At 41.3% G+C, this 8,541-nt stretch overlaps 1 long non-coding RNA gene across 1 annotated transcript in view; it reads right to left on the reverse strand.

The window, feature by feature from the left end:
- LOC130541735 (uncharacterized) overlaps positions 1-8,541 on the reverse strand; it is a 46,243-nt gene that overhangs the window by 19,606 nt on the left and 18,096 nt on the right. The window contains exon 2 of the long non-coding RNA XR_008955830.2: positions 2,877-2,989. This is a non-coding gene — a long non-coding RNA (uncharacterized LOC130541735). The remainder of the gene's footprint in view (positions 1-2,876; positions 2,990-8,541) is intronic.

The raw sequence follows: 8,541 nt of genomic DNA on the forward strand, positions 1-8,541 counted from the left end.
AGTACAAGCTTCAGCTCCATAAATCCTAGGGGCAGCCTCCCTAATATACAAGACCACCTGTTTCCCAGAGTGTAGGGCACTGTGTGGGCTTGGGTCTCTGGCATGCAGCCACACTGCTGGATCCAGCTGGTGTCATGATGCTGCAGCCCTCTAAGTGGATATGAGGGGAATGTTGGCTGGGCCTCAGGCATGTGGAAATGTAGGGGTTCTTGGACCCCAGGGCAGGATGTAGCCTGGTGTTTGTTCCATTCTTAAAATGGTGTCATGTGGCAGCAGCCTGTGTTCTGTAGGGTGAGTGGAACCCAGTGTGAATTCCCTCTTCAGGACAATGTAATCACATGGACTCAAAGCAGCTCCCTTTACTAAGCACTGGGCTTTTGAGGCCCGAGTGGCTTTCCTGTCACTATGACTGCAGGTGTGTGTTATGGGAATGTGGACTGTTGGAGATCTCTTGCAAAGGGAATCCTCACAATGGGGAACCCCTCCTGGCTCTGGCCAGCTGTTTTGCTGCCCTCTCTAGGCTATCATCTTGAGTTTCCCTCCTCAGAGGGTCCCTGTCACTTCCCTGCTGAATTCTAGTGTTCTCCCTTACATACTCTATTCAGCATACTCTACTCACCATTTTGGTCCTTCTTTGAAGAGGAGATTAGTGCCGGACACCTCTAGTCAACTGTCTTAATCACATAGGGTGGTATTGTTCTGCCTTTTATATTCTTGCAGAAAGTGCTATATGATGCTGGGCTCAGTGGGTCACACCTGTAATCCTAGCAATTTGGGGGGGCCAAGGTGGGAGGATTGCTTGAGCACAGGAGTTCAAGGGCAGCCTGGGCAACATGGTGAAACCCTGTCTCTACAAAAAATACAAAAATTAGCCAGGTATAGGTGGCATGCCCCTGTAGCCCAGCTACTTGGGAGACTAAGGTGGGAGGACGGCTTGAGCCCAGGAGGTAGAGGTTGCAGTGAGTTGAAATTGTGACACTGCACTCCAGCCTGGGCAACAGAGCAAGGCTCTGTTTCAAAAAAAAAAAAAGTGGTATAGGGAAGAGAACTATTTGCAGCTCTATTAAGCATTCATAGTCTTTTGATTCTTAATAGGAATTGACCATATGACAGAACCTACAAACTCAAAATTAGTTATTGATGCTTATATGGCACCTGTATTTTAATTTTAATACCATGGCTAAAACGAAAGTGAGCAGGAGGGATCCGCAGGTGTAGAAGATAAACCTTGAGTATTTAGAAAAAAATTCTTTTGGGCTTCTTTTGTAGTGATTTTAAACCATTTTTATTTATGTCGGTGCCAAGTCTTACTACCTAGTAAAAAGCAAATTGCCCCACCCAGGCCTATTGAATCAGAACCCTTGTTTCAACAAGGCCTCCAGGTGATTCTGATAAATACTAACATTTGGAAACAATTGCCATAAAGACTAGCACAATAAGTATCCTCAGAGCACTGGTATTATCTTTGGATTCTCACAACAGTGGTCGATTCTGACATTTAAGTATCTTCTGATCAAATAGTTTTAATATTAAGTGTGCCAATATTAAAAAAAATCATACCTCTGAAAACAATTTTCTAAATTCAATCAGTTCAAACACAGAAAAAACTTCACAGAACAGACTAAATCATTACATTGTTCTTTAAAGAAAACATGCAAAACGCCAACACAAGAAATGTATGAAAGTGAAGGGTTCTGGTTGAGTGATGGTGGGAGACCTTAAGTCTTACATCTTGACAAACTCTACTACTGGACCTAAATTTGGACCATTCTTTGTCTCTGTGACAGCCTCTGGGATGCCTCTCTGGAGGTTCCACAAGATGCACTTTGAAAATCATTAACTCTTGGATTAGTCACCTGACCCTTAATTATATACTGCCTTGGCCTTGTATCTTCTTACAGTTTCGTTCTGTGTTGTTTTATTATTTCCTTTGATTACTTACTTTTTGCATGCTTGTGGTCTGAGCCCCTTCATGTAGGAGACAGGAGAAAAAGCCACAAAGCCCTGAATGTCTTATGAATTGTAAAGAGGTACAGATAGCAGTCATATAATCAACCAATATAGCCAGCAAGCTAGACAGGAACTACAGGCAGGGGCTCTGTGTGCAGTATATTTCCTGTATTTTCCATAGTTTCTCAACTATATGGAAGAAGGAATACAACTGGCATTAAGAAGACATAGCCCAGAAAGATGACAGAGTTAACAGCTATTTATCTGGTTCTTGACTTCAATAAAAAATCAGTTAGGACCACTATTTTTCTCTTATGGACCCCATATTTAAGAAGATTTTCTCTATGAGAATAACTATAGTATGCTAAGTAATACATTAGTTTTCCCCATTTTACTTAATAGATTATGTATTCTCAATGGAAGCAAAAATTGGTTCTTGTGGTATGAGTGAATACATCTTACTCTTTTTTTTTTTTTTTTTTTCGAGAGTGAGTTTCACTCTTGTTGCCCAGGCTGGACTGCAAAGGCGCGATCTCGGCTCACTGCAATCTTCGCCTCCCGGGTTCAAGCCATTCTCCTGCCTCAGCCTCCCTAGTAGCTGGAATTACACGTGCCCACCACCAGGCCCAGCTGATTTCTTGGATTTTTAGTAGAGATGGGGTTTCATTATGTTGGCCAGGCTGGTCTCGAACTCCTGACCTCAGGCGATCCACCTGCCTCGACCTCCCAAAGTGCTGGGATTACACGCGTGAGCCACTGCGCTGGGCCCATCTTACTCTTTTATACATAAAGCACAGTGCATCTATTGTACTAAAATTTCAAGGCAGTCATTAAAAAAAAGCCTAAAAGAATTCTTAGGGGAAAAAGGTAATGATACACTCATATAAATGACTTCCAATTAGAACTTTTGATTTATGTGAACTTACCAGTATTCTCACACTGAGTTGGAATTTCAGTCAAAACAAAATAACATCATATTTCAGTCTGTGGGTAAATGTAATTGTTCATTCATCAGTGAACACTTTGCTTGCCAGTAGTGCTGAAAGCACGGAAGAAAAAAGAACAATTGAAAAACTACTGCAATAGTCCAAGTAAGAAATGGTGGAGACGGGACTAGGATGTTCAGATTTGAGATGTATTTTAAAATATGCCTTCTGAAAAAATTCAAAACAGCTCAATGCCCTCATAATAAAAGATTCTACGTTGGGAAATACTGTATGATGCCAAAGTTCTAGGCCTTATTTCAGGGGGATCTTTGCCTGTTTGTACACATGTTCCAAAAAAATTCTTCCTGGCATCATCATTCTTTAGGCTGGCAGAGAAAAACAAATCAGCAAATCTCACATTTTCCTTTATGGGAAAATTTTGTTTGTAGTTGGACCTAATTTCTATTCAGGTAAGGAGTGGCTCCTATTCAAAGACAAGCTTTGTATATTTTGTTACACAAATGACCTTTATTTTTGAAGCTGTCAACAACATTTTCATAATTGCAAATGGTCTAGGTTGATTAACCTGCTATATTTTGCAGATTTTACAGTGCATTTGTATTTGCACTGCTAAAAAATTACATAATGAGCATCAATAAGTCTTCCCATGCAATTTTTAGCTCACTCCTGGCATTGATCAACTGTTATGCTTAGTGTGGTGTAAATTTCTTCCTGATAAACCCAACTTTGGCCCTGGGCTCTATTTTTCCAACGGCTATTAATCAACTTTGCAAGCTGCTTTAGATTCTTTTTGGAGATAGGATGTCATAAATAAGTAAAAGTAATCATTGTTTCATCCAGGAAGTAAAGAAGTGCAAGCTAGAATACGTGCAAGACAGCATGGTTGGGTCATATGTGTGCAGATGAGAAAAGACCAATTCTCCTCTGTGGTTACATGGGTCATATTGCCTGTATATCACTCTCTTCTGCAGTCTACCAAGCGTTATAAACAGCATGTGATCCATGGGTCTGCTATCAAAACAAATACATTTCACGAGATGTGAAGCGTCATTTAACTTGAGCAATGACTTGAGATTATTACTTAGGGTTTAGATGGAATGTTTTCTTAATGGGCCAACGTCTTTTGCAAAAAATAGGACTCACAGAGGAACACATAACAAGACTTCTTATTTATTTTTTTGAGATAGGGTGTCTGTTGCCCAGGCTGGAGTGCAGTGGCATGATCACAGGTCATGCCTTAACCTCCTGAGCTCAAGGGATCCTCCTACCTCAGCCCCCTGAGTAATCCCAGCCTCCTGAGCTGCATTGCCCTATGTTCTCCCCATGTTGCCCAGGCTGGTCTCGAACTCCTGAACTCAAGTGATCCTCCCCGCTCTGCCACTCAAAGTGCTAGGATTACAGGCATGAACCACCGCACTGGCCCAACAAGTCTTTTTAAACAGAGACTTAAACTGGTTTCCTCATTCCTGAAGTCCAAATAAATTATATTGCTAAGTAATAAGTATATAATATATGTTGAGGAAGTATTTGTACTCTATATTAAAGATACCGTTTGCTATGTCTTTGTGTGAATTCAAATATATTTTAAAATATTTATAAAGGAAGAATAATTTGGCTCATCTTACACCTCAGATAGAAAAATTATCTGGCAGTCCTGAGACTGGGAATGGTTATAAAATGTTTAATGACCTACAGACCAGAAGATAAAAAGCTAAGAGGCAACTTACATTAAAAGTACTGCAGCGAGCACATCATAGGAAAAGAGCCGTGTCTCTCCCATTCTCTCTGGGAGTGTAGGGGACTGGAGATTTAGGGGACGAATTATGCATGTAAGGGTAAACTCACTTGAGCTCATGGTGCTCAAGAGAAAGTCTCCTGAACAGAAGCCAGCAGGGCAGTTTCTTCTTGCATGTAAAGAATTGTGGTGGATGCGATTATGTTTATGATCTTTGGGTAAGGACATGGAGTAAAGAAAGGTACAAGGGAAGATGGGATACTCCAAGATTTTGGTATACTCTTTGTATTAGTCTGTTTTCATGCTGCTGATCAAGACATATCCAAAACTGGGCAATTTACAAAGGAAAGAGTTTGGCCGGGTGCGGTGGCTCACGCCTGTAATCCCAGCACTTTGGGAGGCCGAGGCGGGTGGATCACGAGATCAGGAAATCGAGACCATCCTGGCTAACACGGTGAAACTCTGTTTCTACTAAAAATACAAAAAAATTAGGGCGTGGTGGCGGGTCCCTGTAGTCCCAGCTACTCGGGAGACTGAGGCAGGAAAATGGCGTGAACCCAGGAGGCGGAGCATGCAGTGAGCCGAGATCGCGCCACTGCACTCCAGCCTGGGTGACAGAGCGAGATTCTGCCTCAAAAAAAAAAAAAAGAGTTTTACTGGACTTACGGTTCCACATGACTGGGGAGGCCTCACAATCATGGCAGAAGGCAAGGAGAAGCAAGTCACATCTTAGGGGGATGGCAACAGGCAAAGAGAGAGAGCTTGTGCAGAGAAACTCCTGTTTATAAAACCTTCAGATCTCCTGAGAGCCATTCACTATCACGAGAACAGCACAGGAAATACCCAACCCCATGATTCAATCATCTCCCATTGGGTCCCTTCCACAACAAGTGGAAATTATGGGAGCTACAAGATGAGATTTGGGTTGGGACACAGAGCCAAACCATATTACTCCTGTTATGGCAACTAAAAACAGAAGGCAAAATGCTTTCTGGCCACTAAAAGAACAAATCCCTAAATCTTAAGTTTTAACTGCATGTCTAGTACTTAAAATCATGTGAGGGGTTTTACATGGGATAGCCCTAGAATCTGTGGCATGTAACTATTTTATTTACAAATGAAGTATTTGAATTAGGAAGCAATCACCATAATATTTCACAATAATGTAATACATGCATGGGTTGTAATTTAAGAATTTCAAAAGAATATGTTAATAAGTAATCAAACCACCTCATAGTTCAAATTTTAAAATACAGTTTTCAAAAACTAAATAAAATAACCTTTTCTAAAACAGCATGTGTTGGTATAAAACAAAATAAAATTGTCATTAAGGTCAAAGGATAAAACAAGCCCAATATTCAGATTTTTTTTTAGACCTCAGAGAGCTAAAGACTTTTTTTGAAGACTTCCAACATCCAGACTTCCAGTGTTTGCAAATCAGCTATTCTGTGCACAGTCCAAGATGTGGTGCCATTTATAATAGCTGAAAACTTAATGTAAGTATTAATTAAACTTGAAGCTCTAAAAATAAAAAACGTACACTAAAAGCTGTTTTAAAGTTAGCAAGGCCGAGTATTTGCTTAGAGGTCTTCTTTTTTAACTCTTGCTCTTAAGTAAATCTTGATAACTATTTGTGGTTCTCCATATCTTCACATGGAAAAAGAATGCATTTTGCTGGAGAAAAACAAAAATAATGGTCTAGATTTATGACTGATTTCTCTCAACTATCTTCCTCAGTAACACCTTAATCTAAGAATATTTGGTGAAATAATATCCCAGTTCTAGAGAAAGTTGCTAGAATTACAAACATGTCATAGGAAACAGATATTTCAGTTTTAGCATGCATATTGTAACATTTAAGGCTGCCTTCTTTCCATCAAGATCTGAGCACTAAGTTTCTTTCTGAGTGAAGAATCAAATGAAGCAGATGGGAGGTGATGATAATATTATACTATTTATTATCAGATTTGGTGGCTGTTTTATGGTTATATAAAAGAATACTTTGGTTTGGGGAAAGGCTGAAGTATTTAGAGTTAATAAGGTTTCGTAACTACAATTTACTCAAATGGTTCAAGGGAAAAAAAGCAACAAAGAAAGAGAGAATGACAAATCAAATGTCATAAAATGTTAACCACTGGGTGAGCAAATGAGGAGTCTTGTATTATATTCACAACATTGCTGTGAGTTTGAAATTTTTTCAAAATAAAAGTAGAACAAATGAAAAAGGACACAGTGAGTTTGAAGGGCCTCCAACTGGCCAAATTTACGACTATTCAAAACAATAATGACTGTAATTGATTGTAATCCAATGAATAAGTAAGAATTCATGAGTCCACATGATACTATAAAAACAAGAAAGAAAAAGAATAGTAGCCAGAGGCTACTATTATGCCAACAACTTACTCTGAAATGTTTTAGTGAAAAAATTAAGCACTTATCCTGTCTTTTTGAGAATAATTATAGTCATTCCCAGTTGTATATTAGTCTGTTCTCACACTGCTATAAAGAAATACCTGAGACTGGGTAATTTATAAAGAAGGGAGGTTTAATTGGCTCATGGTTCTGCAAGCTGTATAGAAAGCATGGTGGTGTCAGCTTCTGGCGTGACCTCAGGAAATTTACAATCATGATGAAGCTGAAGAAGAAGCAGGCACTTCACATGGCCAGAGCAGGAGGGAGAGAGACAAGGGAAGGGCTACACACTTTTAAACAACCAGATCTCACAATAACTCACTATCATGAGAAGAGCACCGAGGGTGTGGTGCTAATCCATTCAGGAAGGACCCAACGCCATGATCCAGTCACCTCCCACCAGGCCCAACTCCAACATTGGGGATTACATTTCAACATGAGATTTGGGTGGGAACACAGATTCAAACCATATTATTCTGCCTCTGGCCCCTCCCAAATCTCATGTCCTTCTCACATTTCAAAATACAATCATGCCTTTCAAACAGTTGCCTAAAGTCTTAACTCATGCCAGCATTCCCTCAAAAATCCCCTTCAAAGTCTCATCTGAAACAAAGCACATCCCTTCTGCCTATGAGCCTGTAAAATCAAAAACAAGTTAGTTACTTCCAAGACACAATGGGGGTGTTGGCATTGGGTGAACATTCTCATTCCAAAAGGGAGAAATGGGCCAAAAGAAAGGGGCTATAAGCCCCAGGCAAGTCGGAAACCCAGCAGAGCATTCATTAAATCTTAAAGTTCCAAAATAATCTCCTTTGATTCCATGTCCCACATCTGGGGCACACTGGTGCAAGGGGTGGGCTCCCAAAACCTTGGGCAGCTTCACCCCTGTGGCTTTCCTGAGTTCATCCCCAGCAGCTGCTCTCACAGACTGATGTTGAGTCCTTGCGCCTTTTTCAGGCTGAGGGTGCAAGCTGCTGGGGGTCTACCATTCTGGGGTCTGGAGGACGGTGGCCCTCTTCTCACAGCTCCACTATTCAGTGCCCCAATGGGGACTGTGTATGGGGGCTCCAGCCCCACATTTTCCATCTGCACTGCCCTAGTAGAGGTTCTCTAGACTGAAGCCTCCACCCCCATAGCAGGCTTCTGCCTGAACATCCAGGCTTTTCCATACATCTTCCAAAATCTAGGCAGAGGCTCCTATGCCTCATCTCCTGCATTCTGTGCACCTACAGGCTTAACACCACATGGAAGCCACTAAGGCTTCCAGCTTGCAGCCTCTCAAACAGCTGTCCAAGCTGTACCTGGGCCCCTTGTAGCCATGGCTGGAGCTGGAGTAGGTGGAATGCAGGTAGCAGTGTTCCAAGGCTGCACAGCGTGAGGCTCTGGCCCTGGCACATGAAACCATTTTTTTCTTCCTGGGCCTTCAGGCCTGTAACGGAAGGCGCTACCATGAAGGTCACTGAAATGCCTTTGAGGCCTTTTCCCCATTGTCTTCAT

This window comes from Pan paniscus, chromosome 7 (genome assembly GCF_029289425.2).
Source record: "Pan paniscus chromosome 7, NHGRI_mPanPan1-v2.0_pri, whole genome shotgun sequence".
Lineage (NCBI taxonomy): Eukaryota > Metazoa > Chordata > Mammalia > Primates > Hominidae > Pan > Pan paniscus.